The sequence below is a fragment of the Mobula hypostoma genome, chromosome 11 (genome assembly GCF_963921235.1).
Source record: "Mobula hypostoma chromosome 11, sMobHyp1.1, whole genome shotgun sequence".
Classification (NCBI taxonomy): Eukaryota; Metazoa; Chordata; class Chondrichthyes; order Myliobatiformes; family Myliobatidae; genus Mobula; species Mobula hypostoma.
The window spans coordinates 51,942,181-51,958,050 of record NC_086107.1 but is presented as its reverse complement, the minus strand read 5'-3'; the positions used below and the strand labels follow the sequence as shown (position 1 = coordinate 51,958,050).

General features: G+C 41.3%; 1 protein-coding gene across 2 annotated transcripts in view; it reads left to right on the top strand.

Moving 5' to 3' along the window:
- Positions 1 to 15,870, top strand: part of dagla (diacylglycerol lipase, alpha) — a 385,385-nt gene that overhangs the window by 121,330 nt on the left and 248,185 nt on the right. For both annotated transcript variants that reach the window (XM_063063205.1, XM_063063204.1), the window contains exon 2: positions 15,139 to 15,274. The gene's annotated coding sequence lies outside the window, so the exon portion shown is untranslated. The remainder of the gene's footprint in view (positions 1 to 15,138; positions 15,275 to 15,870) is intronic.

The window sequence follows — 15,870 nt, the reverse complement described above, 5'->3', positions numbered from 1 at the left end:
AAAGAAAAGGAAAAAAAAAACCCCAAAAAAACCACCGTGCAACTAACTAAAAGCAAAGCAAAGCAATGGGCTAATTTGGAACCAAGCAGAGTTAAAAAACTTAAAATCACGTCCTCAATCCCGACCTCCATTAAAAACAGTAAAAAAAACAAGACGGGTATATAAATATGGAGCAAAAAAAAGAGGAGAAAAAAAATTACATTAAATGAAAATATTGAATAAAAGATCTCCAGGTCTGTTCAAATTTAAGTGAGGAATCAAAGATTGCTTCTAATTTTCTCCAAATTCAAGCATAATATTGTCTGAGAAAACCAAAAAAAGGTAGTTGGAGCATTAAGCTCTTTCCAATGTTGTAAGATACATCTTTTCGCCATTAAAGTAAGAAATGCAATCATTCTATGGGCTGAAGGAGAAAGATTACTGGAAATTTTAGGTAGTCCAAAGATAGCAGTAATAGGGTGAGAAGAGATATCTATATTCAATACCTTGGAGATAATATTAAAAATGTCTCTCCAAAAAGTTTCCAGAGTAGGACAAGACCAAAACATATGAGTTAAAGAGGCTATCTGCCCCGGACATCTATCACAAAAAGGATTAATATGAGAATAAAAGTGAGCTAATTTATCTTTGGACATATGTGCTCTATGAACAACTTTAAATTGAATTAGGGAATGTTTAGCACAGATAGAGGAAGTATTGACTAATTGTAAAATCTGCCCCCAGTCATCCACGGAAATGATAGACCCCAATTCCTGTTCCCAATCTACCCTAATCTTATCAAATGGAGCTTTCCTTAGTTTCATGATAATATTATAAATCATAGCCGATGCACCTTTCTGACATGGATTAAGGTTAATTATAGTATCTAAAATGTATGTAGGAGGAAGCATTGGAAAAGAAGAAAGTATAGTACTTAGGAAATTTCTAACTTGTAGATATCTAAAAAAATGTATTCTTGATAAATTATATTTATTAGATAATTGTTCAAAAGACATAAGGGAACCATCTAAAAATAAATCCAAAATCCGTGAAATACCCTTAGTCTTCCAAATTTGAAAAGCACGATCCGTAAAAGAGGGAGGAAAAAATATGTTACCTAAGATAGGAATCGCCAGCGCAAATTGGTTAAGATCAAAACATTTTCTGAATTGAAACCAAATACGTAAGGTATATTTAACTATCGGGTTAGATACCTGTTTGAGGCGTTTCAAATCAAAAGGAAGAGAGAAACCTAAAATAGAGCCAAGTGTATAGCCCTGAACAGATTGTAATTCCAATGCTACCCATTTAGGAATGGATAGTATATCCTGGTCAAGTAACCAAAATTTCATATGTCGAATATTAATTGCCCAATAATAGAATCTAAAGTTAGGTAATGCTAAACCTCCATCTCTCTTAGCTTTCTGTAAATGTATTTTACCCAGTCTCGGGTTTTTATTCTGCCAAATAAATGAAGAAATTTTTGAGTCAACTTTATCAAAAAAAGATTTTGGAACAAAGATTGGTAATGCCTGAAATATATATAAAAATTTTGGCAAAAAAAAACATTTTAACTGCATTAATACGACCAATCAAAGTTAAATATAAAGGAGACCATTTAGATGAAAGTTGAATAATATGGTCAATTAAGGGTAAAAAGTTAATCTTAAATAAATCTTTGTATTTACAAGTAATTTTAATCCCAAGATATGAAAAATAATTATTAATCAACTTAAATGGAAAGTTATGATATAAGGGAAGTTGTTTATTAATCGGGAAAAGTTCGCTCTTACTAAGGTTTAATTTATAACCTGAAAAGAGACTAAATTGTGCTAATAACTCTAAAACAGCAGGGATGGATTTTTGAGGACTAGAAATATATAAAAGTAAGTCATCAGCATAGAGTGATATTTTATGGGACTTTAAGCCCCGAGTTATCCCAGTAATATTTGGAGATTCTCGAATGGCAATTGCAAGAGGTTCTAATGCAATATCAAATAATAAAGGACTAAGAGGACAACCTTGTCGAGTACCTCGAAAAAGAGGGAAAAAAGGTGAGCTTAGAGAGTTAGTACGGACCGAGGCAGAAAATTCGGATTTTTGCCGTTTAAGGAAGTCACTGATTGAATCCAAAGTGACTGGGGATTCATCCTCTGTTTCTCTTCCTTTTGCAGAAGCTTTTGTTCTTTTCCCAACCATAGTAGAGCAGTATTAAAGTATTATAATAAGGTTTCAAAAATAAACCTGGTAGGAGACAATAAAGTAAATAAGATAGGAGCAATCTAAAATGATGTTACTCCATCAGCTGCCAACAGGGCTCTCTAGCTAAGGCAGTTTTGATCGTTCAGTTCATCCTTTCTACCATTCCTGAGCTCTGAGAGTGGTAGGGTATGTGGAATTGTTGTCGAATCCCTACAGCTTGCATGTTTCCTTTCTCACTTTCCCTGTGAAATGTTCCTGTTCCAAAAATCCCTGTTCCCTGATCTGAGTCTACCTGGGCTCGGATGCCCCACTTGGGGAGGATTCCAGAGCTAAAATCCATGTGCTGTGCTGGCAGTTCAATCTCTCATTGGCAAAGCCTCTACGCACTGGGTGAAATCATCCTTGATTACCGGGCAGTATAGCTTTTTGGCAGGGGTCCCATGAAGTCCATCGGGATGTTTTCCCAGGGCCCCTTCAGCCATGGTTGGTTTACCAGCTGCACCTTTATGCCCTTACAGGGGTTATGCTGGGCACAGTAGTACAAAGGCAACAGCATTTCTCAACACCTTTGTCTGTCACTGGCCACCACCAGGCTTGCGGGAGTGTCATGATATACAGTACAGTCCCTGAGGCATTACCCCATGATACAACTTCAGTAGTACCTGCCTAATACATGGCGGGGCTACCGAGACTCCTACCTTCCCATGAGTCCAGCTCCCATGTGGTCACTCCTGTGCTCCCTCTCTCCTTCATTTCTCCTTCTCCTCTGCCACCATCTCTTCATAAAATTCTGCTGAACTGGCTCCAGTAGTTTGTACCTGCATACTTGCAATTTCAGATGCCCCTTGTTCTTCTGTCCTTTTTGCCCTGATGTCTGACCACTCATTCTATTTCTGCTCCTTACTCCCACCTTTTTGGTGAGCCTTTACTTTAATCACTGCATTCTTTGCGGGCAGCCTCACTGCTTCCAGCAGTTCCTGTGATTTCAGTCTCAGATGCCGACATGCGAGCAGCCTTCGGAATGGCGAATGCACAAAAAGCATCCGACCCATTGGGAGTACCTGACCAAGTACTAAAAATTAAGCTGAGCAATTGGTTAGTGTGTTCACTGAGTTCACTGAACCTCTCACTTCAGCAGTGTGTGGTACCTACCTGCTTCAGGTAGGCTACAGTTATACTGGTGCCTAAGAAGAGTGTGGTGGCCTGTCGCAATGACTTTTGCCCAGTCGCACTTGCATCCACAGGGGTAAAGTGTTTTGAGAGGTTGGTGATGAAAAATATAAACTTTTGCCTGAGTAGCAACTTGGATCTGCTCCAATATGCCTATTGGAGCAACAGGTACACAACAGATGCCATCTCATTGGCCTTTCACTCAATCCTGGAACATCTGACCAGCAAAGGCATGCATCAAGATGCTCTTTATTGACTACAGCTCAGCATTCAATACCATTATACCCTCAAAACTAATCAATAAGCTTCAAGACCTTGACCTCAGTACCTCCTTGTGCAACTGGATCCTCAATTTCCTCACTTGCAGACCCATTCAGTTTGGATTGATAACAAAATCTCCTCCACAATCTCCATCAGCACATGTACACCAGAAGATTGCGTGCTTCGTCCCCGATCTACTTAATTTATACATATGAGTATGAGGCTAAGAACAGCTCCAATGCTATGTTCAAGTTTGCAGAGGACTGAACTGTCATAGGCTGAATCAAAGGTGGGGATGAATCAGAATTTAGGAGGGAGATCGAAAATTTTGGCTGAGTGGTGTCATAACAACTTATTGTCAGAAAGACCAAGGAGACCAGAGAACCATGAGCTAGACCCCGTTGGAGGATTTGAGGTGGATAGGGTTAGCATCTTTAAATTCTTAGGTGTTACTCTTTCAGAGACCTGTCCTGAGTGCAGCATGTAAGTGCAATATAAAAGAAAGCATGGCAGCACCTCTACTTGCAGCGATTTGGCAGGACATCTAAAACTTTGACAAACTTCTATAGTTGTGCAGTGGAGAGTGTATTGACTGGTGGCCGGCATCACAACCTGGTGTGAAAGCACTTGAATGAAAAATCCTACAAAAAGTAGTGGATACAGCCCACTCCATCCCAGGTAAAGCCCTCCCAACCATTGAGCACATCAACATGAAATGTTGTTGCAGGAAAGCAGCATCAATCATTAGGGACCCTATGACCCAGGGTCTCTTCTCGCTGCTGCCATCAGGAAGAGCCTTAGGACTCACTTCACCAGGTTTAGGAACAGTTACTACCCCTCAACCATCAGGCTCTTAAACCAAAGTGGATAACTTCACTCAATTTCACTTGCCCCATCATTGAAATATTCCCACAACAAATAGACTCAATCTCAAGGACTCTTCATCTCATGTCCTCAATGTTTGTTATTTATTTATTTATTATTATTTCTTCAGTTTGCATTTACACAGCTTGTTGTCTTTTGCACACTGGTTGAATGCTTTAGTTGGCTGGTCTTTCATTGGTTATTATTCTATTGATTTACTGAGTATGCCCACAAGAACATGAATCTGAGTTGTATTTGGTGACGTGTATATACCTTGATAATAAAATTTTAAAAACATAGAAACATAGAAAACCTGCAGCACAATACAGGACCTTTGGCCCACAATGTACTTCAGAAATTACCCATAGCCCTCTATTTTTCTAAGCTCCATGTACCTATCCAGGAGTCTCTTAAAGGACCCTATCGTATCTGCCTCCACCACCGTTACCGGCAGCCCATTCCACACACTCACCAATCTCTGCGTAAAAAAATCTTACCCCTGACATCTCCTCTGTACCTACTTCCAAGCACCTTAAAACTACCTTAAAACTGTGCCCTCTCATATTAGCCATTCCAACCCTGGGAAGAAGCCTCTGACAATCCACATGATCAATGCCTCTCATCATCTTATACTCCTCTATCAGGAATTGAGCAAGCCAGTTCTGGATCTACAAAACAAGGTCCCCTTGGATCCCATGCCTCCTTACTTTTTGAGTAAACCTAACAAGCCTTACTCCTAAGGGACACATTAGGAAACTGGAGTTGCAGCTCGATGACCTTTGTCTGGTCAAGGAGAGCGAGGAGGTGATAGAAAGGAGTTATAGGCAGGTGGTCACACCGGGGCCACGGGAGACAGACAAATGGGTAACAGTCAGAAGAGGGAAGAGAAAGAATCAGGTACTACAGAATACCCTTGTGGCTGTCCCCCTGAACAATAAGTACTCTGGTTTGAGTACTATTGGGGGTGACAGCCTACCTGGGGGAAGCAACAGTGGCCGTGCCTCTGGCATAGAGTTCAGCCCTGTGGCTCAGAAGGGTAGGGAAATGAAGAGAAAGGCAGTAGTGATAGGGGACTCTATAGTTAGGGGGTCAGACAGGCGATTCTGTGGATGGAGGAAAGAAACTCGGATGGTAGTTTGCCTCCCAGGTGCCAGGGTCCGAGATGTTTCAGATTGCATCCACAATATCCTGTAGTGGGAGGGAGAACAGCCAGAGGTCGTGGTACATATTGCTACCAATGACATAGGTAGGAAAAGGGAAGAGGTCCTGAAAACAGACTACAGGGAGTGAGGAAGGAAGTTGAGAAGCAGGACCACAAAGGTAGTCATCTTGGAATTACTGCCTGTGCCATGTGACAGTGAGTATTGGAATAGAATGAGCTGGAGGATAAATGCGTGGCTGAGAGATTGGAGCAGGGGGCAGGGATTCAGATTTCTGGATCATTGGGACCTCTTTTGGGGCAGGTGTGACCTGTACGAAAAGGATAGGTTGCACTTGAATCCGAGGGGGACCAATATCCTGGCGGGGAAGTTTGCAAAGGTTATTGGGGAGAGTTTAAACTAGAATTGTTTGGGGGGTGGGAACTGAACTGAAGAGACGGAGGAAGAGGCGGTTGGCTCACAAATAGAGAAAGCTTGGAGACAGTGTGTGAGGGAGGATAGGCAGGTGATAGAGAAGGGACCTGCTCATACCGACGGTTTGAGATGTGTCTATTTTAACGCAAGGAGTTTTGTGAACAAAACGGATGAGCTCATCGCGTGGATCAGCGATGATGTGGTGGCCATTACAGAGACTTGGATGGCTCAGGGACAGGAATGGTTACTTCAAGTGCCGGGTTTTAGATGTTTCAGAAAGGACAGGGAGGGAGACAAAAGAGGTGGGGGCGTGGCACTGTTGATCAGAGATAGTGTCACGGCTGCAGAAAAGGTGGACGACATGGAGGGATTGTCTACGGAGTCTCTGTGGGTGGAGGTGAGGAACAGAAAGGGGTCAGTAACTTTACTGGGTGTTTTTTTATAGGCCACCGGGATAATAACAGGGATATCGAGGAGCAGATAGGGAAACAGATCTTGGAAAGGTGTAATAATAGCAGAGTTGTTGTGGTGGGAGATTTAATTTCCCAAATATTGATCTCCCTAGAGCGAGGAGTTAAGATGGGGTGGAGTTTGTTAGGTGTGTTCAGGAAAGTTTCTTGACACAATATGTAGATAAGCCTACAAGAGGAGAGACTGTACTTGATTTGGTATCGTAAAATGAATCTGGTCAGGTGTTAGATCTCTCAATGGGAGAGCATTTTGGAGATAGTGAACATAATTCTGTCTCCATACAATAACATTGGAGAGAGATAGGAACAGGCAAGTTAGAAAAGTGTTTAATTGGAGTAAGGGGAATTATGAGGCTATCAGGTAGGAAATTGGAAGCTAAAATTGGGAACAGATGTTCTCCGGGAAAAGTTCGGAAGAAATGTGGCAATTGTTCAGGAGATATTTGCGTGGCGTTCTGCGTAGGTACGTTCCAATGAGACAGGGAAGTTGTGATAGGGTACAGGAACTGTGGTGTACAAAGGCAGTAATAAATCTAGTCAAGAAGAAAAGAAAAGCTTACAAAAGGTTCAGAGAGCTAGGTAATGTTAGAGATCTAGAAGATTATAAGGCTAACAGGAAAGAGCTTAAGAAAGAAATTAGGAGAGGCAGAAGGGGCCATGAGAAAGCCTTAGCGGGCAGGATTAAGGAAAACCCCAAGGCATTCTACAAGTATGTGAAGAGCAAGAGGATAAGACATGAAAGAATAGGACCTATCAAATGTGATAGTGGGAAAGTGTGTATGGAACCGGAGGAAATAGCAGAGGTACTTAATGAATACTTTATTTCTGTATTCACTATGGAAAAGGATTTTGGTGATTGTAGTGATGACTTGCAGTGGACTGAAAAGCTTGAGCATGAAGATATTATGAAAGAGGATGTGCTAGAGCTTTTGGAAAGCATCAAGTTAGATAAGTCGCCGGAACTGGATGAGATGTACCCCAGGTTACTGTGGGAGGCAAGGGAGGAGATTGCTGAACCTCTGGCGATAATCTTTGCATCATCAATACGGAAAGGAGAGGTTCCGGAGGATTGGAGGGTGGCGGATGTTGTTCCTTTATTCAAGAAAGGGAGTAGAGATAGCCCAGGAAGTTATAGACCAGTGAGTCTTACTTCAGTAATTGGTAAGTTGATGGAGAAGATCCTGAGAAGCAGGATTTATGAACATTTGGTGAGGTATAATATGGTTAGGAACAGTCAGCATAGCTTTGTCAAAGGCAGGTCGTGCCTTATGAGCCTGATTGAATTTTTTGAAGATGTGACTAAACACATTGATGAAGGTAGAGCCATAGATGTAGTGTATATGGATTTCAGCAAGGCATTTGATAAGATACCCCATGCAAGGCTTATTGAGAAAGTAAGGAGTCATGGGATCCAAGGGGACATTGCTTTGTGCATCCAGAATTGGCTTGCCCACAGAAGACAAAGAGTGGTTGTCGATGGGTCATGTTCTGCATGGAGGTCGGTGACCAGTGGTGTGCCTCAGGGATCTGTTCTGGGACCCTTACTGTTAGTGATTTTTTAAATGATCTGGATGAGGAAGTGGAGGGATGGGTTAGTAAGTTTGCTGATGACTCAAAGGTTGGAGGTATTGTGGATGGTTTGGAGGGCTGTCAGAGGTTACAGCGGGGCATTGATAGGATGCAAGACTGGGCTGAGAAGTGGCAGATGGAGTTCAACCCAGATAAGTGTGAGATGGTTCATTTTGGTACGTCATATATGATGGCAGAAAATAGTATTTATGGTAAGACTCTTGGCAGTGTGGAGGATCAGAGGGATCTTGGGGTCCGAGTCCATAGGACACTCAAAGCTGCTGTGCGGGTTGACTCTGTGGTTAAGAAAGCTTTTTGTGCATTGGCCTTCATCAATTGTAGGATTGAGTTTAGGAGCTGAGAGGTGATACTGCAGCTATATTGGACCCTGGTCAGACCCCACTTGTGTTCAGTTCTGGTCGCCTCACTACAGGAAGGATGTGGGAGCCATAGAAAGGGTGTAGAGGAGATTTACAAGGATGTTGCCTGGATTAGGAGGCATGCCTTATGAAAACAGGTAGAGTGAACTCGGCCATTTCCCCTTGGAGCGACGGAGGATGCAAGGTGACCTGATAGAGGTGTATAAGATTATGAGAGGCATTGATCGTGTGGATAGTGTTACGTACCCCGTAACTGGGTTGCCAAACCAGCAGAAATGGATCACTCAGTTGGAGCCTGGATTACTAGAACTAAGAAAGTTTTATTAAAGAAACAAGCAACACAGTACTCTAATCAAAAGGATAATGAATGCAACAGTTCAGCAATGATAAACATACATGTACACAGAATTCAGATAACAGGATCAATCAAGCTCTATCGTTGTCTAGGGGTAAATGACCAGTTTCAAAATGACGCAAAGTTCAGTTCAATTTAGTTCAGTTCAGTTCGCAGTAATCGCTGCCGTGGCGATGGACAGTGGCGGGGGGAGGAGAGAGAGAGCAAAAACGAATGAATATTCAAGGCTTCCAGACAGACCTTCGCAGTCAGCTTTCGGGCGAGTCCTTTGTGATGTCATCTGAGGTCACCGACCGTGACCCCTCCGTTTCCAGATACGATTGTTTCCCTGCGCTGAACCTGGTACCCAGGCAAGGGTGGACACACACCAGGTTCCCGCCGATCGTGCCTTTCCACCCTGTGCGTTTATGGCCCGGTACTTTCCATCGACTTGTGAGAGGCGCACCGCTTCCAGGGTCTCGTTACCTCGGGTGTCGTGTGTGTGCTGTGTTAGCGAACCTGTCCCTTTTTATCCCCCTGCTGGGGTATCGCCTGTCCATCACTCCAAACAGTTCAGGGTTCAAAGGGGGAGCCGCTCCAGACAGCTCTTCTTCCCCTTCATTACACATCTCCGAATGCTGCTCCGTTGTATTCCTTATCTCTCTCTCTCCTGAAGTCAGGTGGCAGACCAACTGCTGATTCCACTGGTGCCAGCCCAGGCCAGCTACATCTTAATCTATGTGTATTCTTGTCACAATAGTCAGAGGCTTTTCCCCAGGGCCGAAATGGTTGCCACAAGAGGACACAGGTTTAAGGTGCTAGGTAGTAGATACAGAGGAGATGTCAGTTTTTTACTCAGAGAGTGGTGAGTGTGTGGAATGGGCTGCTGGCAACGGTGGTGGAGGCGGATACGATAGGGTCTTTTATAAGACTTTTTGATAGGTACATGGAGCTTAGAAAAATAGAGGGCTATGGGTAAGCCTCGTAATTTCTACGGTAGGGGCATGTTCGGCACAACTTTGTGGGTCGAAAGGCCTGTATTGTGCTGTAGGTTTTCTATGTTTCTATGTTTACATGGGATACCTTATCAAATGCCTTGCTGATATCCATATACACTACATCTACTGCTCTACCTTCATCAATGTGTTTAGTCACAACCTCAAAAAATTTTCAATCAGGCTGGTAAGGCACAACCTGCCTTTGAGAAAGCCATGCAGGCTATTCATAATCATACTATGCCTCTCCAAATGTTCATAAGTCCTTCCTCTCAGGATCTTTTTCATCAACTTACCAACCACTGGTCTATAATTTCCTGGGCTATCTCTATTTCCTTTCTTGAATAAGGGAACAACATCTGCAACCCTCCAATTCTCCGGAACCTCTCCCATCCCCATTGATGATGCAAAGATCATTGCCAGAGGCTCAGCAATCTCCTCCCTCGCCTCCCACTTTAGCTTGGAGGAAATCTCATCTGGTCCCAGAGACTTATCCAACTTGATGCTTTCCAAAAGCTCCAGCACATCCTCTTTCTTAATGTCTATATGCTGAAGCTTTTAAATCCGCTGTAAGTCGTCCGTATAATCACCGAGATCCTTTTCCGTAGTGAATTCCAAAACAAAGTATTCATTAAGTATCTCTGCTCTCTCCTCCAGTTCCATACACACTTTTCCACTGTCGCATTTGATTGGTCCTATTCTCTCATGTCTTATCCTTGTTACATGTATTAGATTTCTGTGCTGAATACCTTCCCCTGAGAAATTCTTCTTGTGCTCACGCCATCAGATAATCATGCACCACCTCAAAAGCATTCCTGCTGTCTGTGTATATATTTACACGTCTGCCCTTACTGTATTGCAGTGCTTCTATGAGACCCATCGATTTTGCCACATGAGCTGAGCAATCTCCTGGTGGTGCTCTTGGAGCTAATTCCTCACTTGTTTCCTTCATCAAGGCCCATGCAGCCTGTGGCTTCCCACACCTTTGGGAACTGCTGACAAAGTAACCCATAGAAACCATCCTTGTTCCAGTCCCTGATCTTTAGAGCTGCTGCTACTATGCTGGCTAAGTTGTATACTCTATAGGTTGTACATGTTTACTGCCCCTTTGTCCATGTTATTTCTCCCTTCGTAGAGTCTATAACAGTCCCTGCCTCCCTCAGTAGTCTATTCCAAGGATAGTACCCTCTTTATTTGGACAGGCCCAGAAATACATTGGAAGTGGTACTTCACCAGTTTTGGGTAACTGTGACTTACTTCTTTTTGCCCTCACCATTCTTCCCCCTACACCAGTAATCTAATTAGCCTCTCCAGTCATTGGCATGGGTAGATCTGTTATTAATACCGACGTCCACTAATGTATCACATTGCCCGCCCCCTAACAATGCTGTTACGTACACCAGTGGGTCACCAATGCTGATGATGGTTGCGTCAGCAGCTATTTGTGTCTTGAGACTGTCTTTATTAGTTCTATAATCTGGTAAGCAGTCAGATTGGACAGAAATGGTGCTGTCAGGATTGGGGACTTGGGTGCTGTTTTGGTCTCTGCCTGTCTTGGTGGGTCACTCTCATGTCTCTTGCCCCTGCTAGGGCAACCATGGTATTGGAGACCACAGTTGTAATATTATCTCCTCTGCCCTCCAGCCACCTTGCGACCTCTCTTTCAAACTATTTTTTCGCCCATGAAACTATTGTGGGGTAGGTGGATCCCACCATTATCTCCAAGTTTAAAGCCAACTGGAGGGTTGCGCTCTGCCCTTCTTTGAGCATTTTCACGAAGACTGAATCATTCCTCCCTGGATTGCCCAATCTGAGTATTCCTCATAGAGCCAGTATTTTTGCTCTGCATAATCTATGATGTATTTATTGTTTTTCTGACAAACTGGCATTACCGTTCCCCAGTTACTGTCTCCTTCTCCAAGTCACTGTCTCATTTGTTCCTCAAAGTTCTGATATCTTTCTTCATTGCTGGCATTCCCACTAGTTGCCCATGTACCGTCCTGCAACCCTAGGTTCACACAGGCTAGGATGCACTTTCCAAGGAGGTGGACAATGGTCTAATTTCCAGCGAGGTCAGGAATGTAGTGTGCATTGTGGCCTATATACCAGTTGTAAATAGATGATCTTACAGGGAGGGCCTTTCTCATCACCTGCCAAACAAGACCTTGGTGCTTGATGGAAAGATTTGATTATGAGGCATTCTACGAAATCACTTGACCAATCTACTTGTGAAACTAGTCTGCCATATCCACTGTCTTTCTTTCATGTTGAGCTCTAACACTTCTTACAGATTACTAATTAACTTGTGATCAAAGATATTATTTCAGATGGTGTTTTACAAGGAATGAGGTGGTGAGGAATGGATCAACTGAAAAGAATGTTCTGAGATGAAATAATTCAGATCCATCCTTGACAATGTGATAGTACTGTCAGTATTTCACATGTGGTGACGTTTACTGTTTGTATATCCAGGGTGTGTGCACAGCTTGATGCTGCTACACATAAAGGTAGTCATTAGAATGAGTGTTACGTTGGGTATAAATTCTTCTCCTTATTTTGGAGATTTATATATTTTTGAGCTCCAGATAAATGGAAAAGTCTCATTTGTTTGGTACAGTGAACTGTGAGGCATGAAGCAGATTCAGCAACATTTAGAGCACCTTACAGCTGATGACCAGGTTCTTGAGTTCTTTCCTGTGAATGGCAGTGAGTACTGTGGCTGACGTATCGTATTTCTTGCATTCCCTATACACTCCTCTGGTTCTTTCTGAATTATTCAACTTCAGTAAACTAATTTGCCAGTGACTTCAGGTAATCAGACATGACATTGAAAGGAACGGCTGCTGAAGAACATGATCTTTTGTTGTGATTGACTTTGTCCCCAGAAGCCAATGTGCACCTGTAAAAAGTTCAAAATCTGTGGACTGACAATGAGTCCATGCAGTGAGGTTGTGATCTGATTGCTTTTCCTGGCTCTTGTACCCTCATCCTTCCTGATTGACCTCGCAAAAAAGCTCCTTATCAGATAGGCAATCCAGAAGAAAGAAGACAATTTTACCTAATACATTTTTGAAGTTATTTGAAATACTTTGTTGAATGTTCTGCGATGCCTCCTGTATAATTGAGAGGGCCTCTCTATTTCTTGCAGTCCCATGTTTTTTGGCTTCAGTCTTCAGGTCTACAAGGCTTATGAATATACTAGGTAATACCTTTTGCTCATTATATCTTAGGAAAACTGCAACAGAGGAATCTTTAATTTCTAGCTATCATGGTTGTGGTCACTGGGCTGTTTATGCATTTAGACTCATGGAAGAAACTTGCATGAAGCAATTCTGCATTGTCAGTATTTAGGAAAGAAACCTAACCAAGCAATGTTATTGAGTAGTGCTAAATTGGTTGGAATTAGTTGTGCATAGGGTTAAAACACAGCTTTTTCATTGTTGTGTCTATTCTTTGGAGGACTCCAGGAAAGGGAAAAAGAATGCACTAACTTCCGGTTGGTTGCAAGATGTTGGAAGATATTCTGGACTTGGGGTGTATAGCAAAATGTTAACTTCAGCACCCACTCTTCAGATCTGAATTATGGACTATAGAATAAATTTAAACTGCAGCTCTGGACAATAGAGCTGTGAACCATAGTTAATCGAGAAACCAGACAATGTTGATTTAGCATTCATTTTGGGTGTTGTAGTGTGGGTGTGAAGATGGAGGTGTTAGGTATAGGAAATTCAAAGGAACCACTGTAAATACGTTGTAAGTATAGAATTGTCTTTTGATTTTTAGCATATAAAATGTCACATAATATTTGGTTGAACAGGCCTCCTGCTCCAAAAGAATCTCAATATGGTGCCTGCTGTGTCTCATTTTGTCGATTAAAAGACTACTTCATGTCTACCAGCTGTGTCTCTCCAGTGACTTTGTTCACATTACAACACGGGAGATCAGTCATTGAATAAGGGAGCAGCAGACTTGATCTGTTCTGTGATGAGTGTGATTTTACAGGCACTTGATTGCAGTTTTAGAACTGGGGATAATATTGGGATTTGTAGGATTGAGAATATGAACCTGCCAGTATGACAGAGTGGAAGATGTATGTGCTTTCAGCGGCATCTATTATTGTTTTCTACATATTAATTTGAACTCTTTCATTCTCAAGTTACTTCCAGAAAGATGCAAAAAATTACCAAATTGGATGGCTAGTTTTATTTCATTTAGTGTAAGACTTTTCCTCTTTATTTGGGTTTGCAATTTGTTAATTTTCCCTGTAATTTTCTCATTAACACAAGTAATGCTGTATGATTCTTGCAATAATTTTATAGACAGAATGATATTGTTAAATTTAATTACATTACATATATAAAAATGCTTAATCTGAAGACAATTATTTCCGTTGTTTGTCAAGCCACAATGATTTCCAGACTTTGAGATGAGGTTGTGTTGCCATGGAAGTTTGCCTAGGCCATGTCTACAGATTTTTTTTCCTCAAACATCTACTCAGCAGGAGACCAGAATGAACTTGGCGGAAGGATAGAACCATATCTGTTATTAACATGTTGGCAGCCGGAAGATTTCTGACAGCTAAAGTTTCTGTACTCCTTTTGAACCCTCACTTAAACTGGTGCAAAACATGCAGATTGCATTTAATGATACAGTGCCCTCAAGTGAGTTGATCTCAATAAGAAATCAGCTGTTTAACCATCTGCACTGCAACAGAACTTTTTAAACAGTAAGCACAGTATTACTGACCAGCTGCCATATGCGCTCAGCAACACTTAGTCATGTGAAAATTAATGAATTTATTTAACTCAATGATTGACATATTTCAAGTTAAATATTTGAGGGATAACTATGTGAAAAGGCTGCAGTTTGAATAACAACAAAGTAATGCTTTTTTATTGCAAATTTGATTTTCCCGGTTTTATCTTGAATTCAACTAGTTTTAAGTCCACTGTATGACTAGAAAAATTGCTCAATACACACAGCTGAATGCTTGCATAAATAGTCATAACTATTCCTTAATTTTGCTTAAAATTTTTATATATAGAGTGTAGTGTAGAATGTGCCAGGATTTACATAGTATGGAATACTGGAATTGCTAATTGGGAAGCATTGATGGCAAAAAAAAATATTTGAACTGAAAACAAGTTTCTAACATCTGCAGCTTCTTGGTCTTCCTTTGCAAACTTCAATTGTAAGATTTTAAGTTGTAGGAAGTATACTGGTTGATGTAAGCAATATAGCAGTTAAGGTACTACATTTTATAGAAACGTAAGGAACTAATATACTGTAGTTATTAATTTAATATCTTGTTATTATCATATTTGTTTTTTTTAATTTTAGGTTCGTCTTTGCGCACACTTAATTTTAAACAACACCTCAGTGTGTGTGATTTCTAAAATGTGCCCAATTGGTACTACTTGGCATTGGATTAGGAGTGAAATTGGAACAAATTGTGTTTTCATCAAATCTGGATCGCGTAAGTAGACTCAAATTTTGCTTTTGGAATATCTTGCATTGTGTTTCGAAAGCAGGTTTGACAAAGTGATTATATGTTCAAAGGTATCCGTAGGAGAATGTTACGCACCTCTTATAAGAGACATAGGAGCAGAATTAGGCCATTCAGCCCACTGAGCCCACTCCACCATTCCATCTGGATGATTTATTATCAGATTCTCCAGGAGGCGTTCATGGAGTGAGGTTGTTTTTGGCTTCGCTTCATTACTGTTACTTATTTTTTTAAACTTATGATCACCCTTTTAAAATTTATTTTTACCTACACTAGAAGATTTATTCTATACTATTGATTTATCCTTGAACTGTAACTGTGAAATTTGAAGAAATGAGCAAAGAAATAAGTACAATATCCAAAGTGCGACATCCTAAAAATGGCGAAGATTCTGATGGGAACGGGATGAAAAAAGGTGAATCCAGGCAAACTGAACTATCTTTTGATACTCTGCTGAATCTTTTAAATGAAAAATTTGAACAACAATGTCAAAGTTTTAAAGAAGATTTAAAGGCTATTAAGGATTCTTTAGAATCGCTTGATTGTGAAGTTAAATAGCAACAAAG